Genomic DNA, 6119 nt, shown 5'->3' with positions numbered 1-6119 from the left:
TGCCCACACCAGAATAAAACAGTTTGTATACCCCCCCAATGCTGCGTGCTTTGCTACCCTTCCCCCTGGTCTCCTGCACGCACAGTATATCCGCCAGCAGACACTCTTTTCACCTCTAAAACATTCCTCACGAGCTCCTCCTTCAGGATCACTCCTACCCCGTTTATCTTCCTGTCCACACCTTCCTCTCCTTCTTTGACCAACAGTAGTCCAATTTCCGCCAGTACCCTGTAGGTCAACAGCACTGGTGGCGGTCGTTGTTAACCCGGGCCTCGACCGATCCGGTATGGAGTTCACCCTGATGATTCGCATGTTTAAATTGGCATGTTTTTACGTTGGATGCCCTCCCTGACGCAACCCTCTCTATTTATCCGGGCTTGGGACCGGCACATAAGTCACTGGCTTGCAACCCCTGTGGCTAGATTCCTGTGTAGTAGGTCAATCATGTTTGAATATTTTTGTAAAATGTGTAAGAGACATTTTTGCATTTCTTGCTCGAAGCCAGTGCTTCTTCTTCTTCTTACCTCCACTAGTAAAATGGTAATGGGGGGCAGCTGTGGCTGAGGAAGTAGAGCGTGTTGTTTCCTAACCACAGGATTAGCAGTTCGATTCCCAGCTTGTCCAGTCAACATGTTGAAGTGTCCTTCAGCAAGACACTGAATCCCCAGTTGCTCCCAGTGATGACACCAGTGTGTGAATGTGTGAGCATTTGGGAGTGCGAATGGGTGAATGGCCAAATAGTGTGAAAGCACCTTGAGTGTGCTGTAAAAAGCATAGAAAGGCGCTATACAAGTATAAGACCAAGACCATTTAATGAATAGATTTTTATGAAAAATGTAATCAGTGGATTTTGAGGAGGTAATACACTGTATGGCCCACTAAACAATCCATTAGTTGTTGGTGCTGATCCAGATCATCATCTGGGTCCAGGAATTTTTAAAATGATTCCTCACCACTGTCAATTTCAATACTTTTTCTTCTAACTCCATGCACAGTGCCTACAATGCTTGGTCATAAGATCTACAGTACCAACACCAAAGTCTGATCTGGATGCAAGTAATATTCCAGATGTGCTAATCCAGAATGTTCACATTTATTGGGCTCTCAGAAAAAGTACTACTGTGAGACAACTAAACTTGATCAAATTGTAGCTGAAACTCTATTGGCTCAGTAGGATGTCAATGCATTTGACATACGTATCTTCAAAAGTTACTGAGCTAGATACTGAAGAAAACCACCATTACTGAAATATTGTTTTTTTTTTCTTGAATAACTTTCAAACTAATAATGATATTAATGCAATTCAAAATGCTGGGCTTTCTCAGTGCTGTGTATGTGTATTAGCTTTTTTTTTATTATTCTGAACCCTTTACATTGCAATCAGCTAGCCTCCAAAGCTTGTGTCTACCAGTAGCTGGTGACACCCAATTGAACCTGGATAAAGGGATTAGACCTCAGACATTATGGAAATAATAAAGATCAAAAGAGGACCAGCAATGGTCAGACTGTTCAAGCAGGCAGACTGGTGGAACAGAGCCTTTTTAATTACCCTTTTAATTGCCCCTTTAACAGTATGAATTAGCATTTTAATGATGGGTATGTAATTAGGGTGGAAAAGGCCAGAAGAGCTGCAGGCTGCTAATGATGCCTCTCAGCTCAGAGATCACAGCAACAGGAGACAAGAGCAGCTGCACCTGAGCGTCGACACTCACTCTACCACTCAGCCAACAATGAACAGATGCTACATATACACATACATACAGAGAAGGACTTTGTGCACACAGACACATCTGTGAGTGCATACACACAAAAATTCCGCAGTCTCTGGGGTGAACAAATGGTGGCCATCTAGAAACAGGGAGAGCACAGTGACAAATATTTTCATATAAGTCCATGCCAAGTCTATAACAAAGGCTGATGAAATCATTACCCCAATCATTAAAACTATTAAACATGAAAGTAACCACATCATCAGTCACCACTTTGTAAGGGCAACTCATACAGTACCTGATGATTTTCTTTGCTGCTATGGAGACAGAAACAAGGACCATGTTAACAAATGTGCAAGCAAACACACACAGAAACACATCTATACACACAAATTTGATTGTGCACACAGATGCGCCTGCAAACAGCCAGCTTACAGTATAGTACACACACTCATGTGCATAGACATACATGTACTCTCACACGGTTCAGCCACACAGCCTGTCAGTGTAGCAGCCGAGCTTTGTGGACTTTAGCAATTACACTGTTTACAAAAGACTCTCCTAACATCTCCTTCAATCACCTAGAGATTGAAGGATGGTAAAGGATGAGAGTAGTTTGGCTAAAGGCTTTCCAGCTAATAACACTGTGTTAAAAATGACCATTAGGATTCATCTAACTTGTATGCAGAAAGGCAGAGATGTATATCTTCATGCCATTTCTGTGTGCCAGTCATTTGGCATCTGTGTTTACATGATAAGCAAATTGCTCAGCTGCACACAAAACACCAAAGGTGATCTAGTAATAGTCTCTTCTCAAGGAGCACACAGTTTTATTTCATATGAATATGTAACACTTGAAATAAGCCTAAATGAGACACAGTGCAGGCAGTAATTATGTGACATAATGGCTCCATGTGAAAAGTGGCAGCACATATAGCATTATTATCCAGTAATGATATCTGCAGTGTAATAATATACATCTTTCTCATCGAAAAGCTCAAGTATTGTGAATTCTTTTGTTTTGCATGTGATCAAATATAAATGTTCTTCTTCTCTTTGACCCTAATTTTATGCATTATGATTGTCATTCCACAATTCCACTCTACAACAAATGAGACATATTTTATAAGCTGAGAAGAGATCATATCTGACATGTAGAGTTTATTTCTGTGTAACCTCTAATGAGCCATTGCATTCAGTCTGAAACCTGCCCTTTCTTCTAACCAATCTTATTCTTAATTGCAGCCGCTCTTTTATAGGGTCCCAAACTTGGTTGTATTTAGCACTGGCATTAAGATTATTTAGCCAGAGCCTAGACAGAAATATGTAGACGGGGCTTGCATCTACAAGCGAGGGCTGTCATTGTGCAGTGCTGCTTCTGGGAGAGATAGTATGCTCTGGACGGCTGTCCTAATTATTTTTCCCAGAGATGAGGTCACATTCCTTATGGCTCAGTCATGGAGAGAGGAGAGCCTGTTATTACCAATTTGCAGACAAACAAGTGATTTGAGTTTTTTGCTCTAGTCATAATGATTCAGTTCAAACAAGCCAATGCAGAAACACAGTAAGGTAAACAAATAAAAAATAATAATCTTAATATTTAGGTCATGAGAGTTTTAATTAGGAACAATTCAACAGATTTTACTTATTTCCCCTGGAGTCACACAGGGCTATGGCATGATGACACAATGGGCAATAACACCATTAACAGAATATTACTGCTATTTGATATTTGATGTACGTAAAGCAAGCCTTTTGCAGATGGCTTAGTAATGTTCAGGGGTATTAGGCCTGTTGTCATGGTGAACACTAGGCTCCAGCCAACTGCTGGGGAAGTGGGGAAAATTATTATGATAATATGCCTTTCTTATCCTAATGGATTTGTTTCAAGTGATGTTAAACGTTGAACACCAAAGCAAAAGCAAAATAAAAAATAAAAAATTCTCTTGGATAGCTGGTATGTGTAAAATATGTATGATTGAGGGCTGAAGGTCAGGTTCAGCTGTAAAACTACAGTCATGGAGTTGATATGAGCTCAAGTCAAGTCTTGGTCAAAGACATTGTTTGTCACTGTAGTGACAAACATGAGGCCTTCGACACAGTATGAATAATGAATAATGAATCATGATCTACTTGCCTCCAAATCAATCAACAGAAAGCAACTGACCCTTTTCTAGACCCTTTGCTAAACCCAGCTAATTTTGTCAGCCAGGCTTTTCACCTGAGCTCTCATTTTTCACTGACAACTATGGATTTTACTAGCTGAAATGAGGGCTGTTAGAAGATATTTGTGAGCCTGAAAGGCTTTTAAAATAGTAGTAACCCTCACATATCACTTATATCATCCAAACTATTGTTTACTTTTTTGACATCATATGGTTCTATTTGTTGGCACACACATTTAGTCTCTTTTGTACAGTTATAGATAAACCAGTGTGAGTAATATTACTTATTTGTTCTTTGTTTAAGTTACCTGTGCTGAGTAGAGATGGCAATTTAGACACCTGGGATCGACCTGAAACATTAGTCATGTGTCCAGTGCAGTGTTAGGTATTTTTAGTCAGATAGATATTGGATAGATACTTTATGTATTAGAAATGTTTAGTGGAGATAGGATGTCTAGTTAGACTGTTAAATGCTTAGTCATGCTTATGAGTTTCTACAGGGTACATCTGGTCAAGGATAACTAGAGAGAAGAGTTGATGACTGTCAGCAGACAGGATGTTTAATATTATTATTATGACGTGTAGAACTGTAGACTTAGCCATAATGTTCCCATGTTCAGTCACGACATGTATTAGAGGTCGTGAGAATGTTTTTAGCTACACACCACTTAACCAACAGACATACACATTCACACGTTGATTTGTTTCATGTTTTGACTATTGCCAGAGCCAGCTGCAAAGCTGGTGAGAGAGAGACGTCTCGGTTGACGTTTCTGTGTAGTATGGGGCTAGCCCAACCGAGGGGATATAATGTATAGGCCTGGTGGGTTCAGGGTCTTTCATCTTACATCTGCCTGCGAGCAGTTTGGAGGTGCAAGATGCCTGAGCGTGTAATGTTAATTTTACCTGTGATCCTTTGAATAAATCAGCACTGTTTTGAAGTTACTTGGACTGTCTCGTCTCTCAGAGTTAGCAATGGTAACAAGAACCAAAGACCAACAGCAGCAATGTTTTGTTCTGCTGTTTTTACTATAGCTGCAGTTCAGCTTTTTGCCAGCAGGCTATGCACAGCCAGTTTTGAAATGCTTGCGACACATTTCAAAACACTGGCTGTTTCAAATATATCAAGATTCGAAATTGCCATCCCTATTACTGAGCTTGTCACTCATGGCAAAGGGCCTGAGGGAAAAGTTGGAGTGGCTAAGTCACACCTGTTAAATACTAACCCTAACCATAACCCTAACCCAAGGCAATGTTCCTAGATATTTATTTATAAAGTAACTGGATGATTTAGTAGTGTGGTTTAGTTAATTCAGTATTGCTATGTTAGTAAACAGACTTAACAATTGTTTCTGGATGAGCCAGTATATGTCTTCCTCTGTCTGTGTTCCTGTTGGGTCAATTTTTTTGCTGTTACACCAGTAGTATGTTTATTATATACAGCATGTCAGTTTATTATATTGTATAGTACTTTTCAATTGTTACTTACTGTACATGAGTTGTAGGATTGTTGGGAGCAACTGGGGGTTCGGTGTCTTGCTCAAAGACACTTTGACATGTTGACTAGACAAGCTGGGAACCGAACCGCTAATTCTCCGGTTAGGAAAGGGCCTGCTCTACCTCCTGAGCCACAGCCGCCCCCTGTACATGATATAAGGCTACAAAACTGAGATGAAAGTTACACTTTTACAAAAAATTGAAGGATGAGCACTAATGGTGACTCTGGCTAATGTAACACTATCTCTGTTGATGAGTTTGGCAAATATTGTTAGTCCCTAACTTTTTTATTGTAACATTCCTGTGGCTCCCACATATTGGATGCTTTGGTCCTAAACAGGGCTTTGCCTAACATAAACTTTAAACCCACAAATTATTGTAGTCAATTAATAAAAATGCTGCTTGGCTTTGGGAATAATGCTATGTTACTGTTGTTGGTAGTTAGCCGGATATGCTAATGTTTGTATCTTACCTAAGAGCAGATACACATGCTGGTCAATCTGTTCTTTACACTTTTGCTCTTATGTTTTTGGTTTTGGAAAGGTGATTTCGAAAAAGACACCAGCTTCAAAATGTTTTAGGTGAAGCTGTTACGGCAAACCGTGTAGGTATGTATATGTATATATATAAAATTCCCCACTCGCCCCCCACTTTGGGGCGGTCTTGTATTCCTTCCTTCAAGCTTGGGTCCTCTACCAGAGGCCTGGGAGCTTGAGGGTCCTGCGCAGTATCTTAGCTGTTCCTAGGA

This window comes from Monopterus albus, unplaced genomic scaffold (genome assembly GCF_001952655.1).
Source record: "Monopterus albus unplaced genomic scaffold, M_albus_1.0 scaffold17.1, whole genome shotgun sequence".
Lineage (NCBI taxonomy): Eukaryota > Metazoa > Chordata > Actinopteri > Synbranchiformes > Synbranchidae > Monopterus > Monopterus albus.
The sequence above is the reverse complement of the archived record's forward strand: the minus strand, read 5'-3'. Positions refer to the sequence as shown.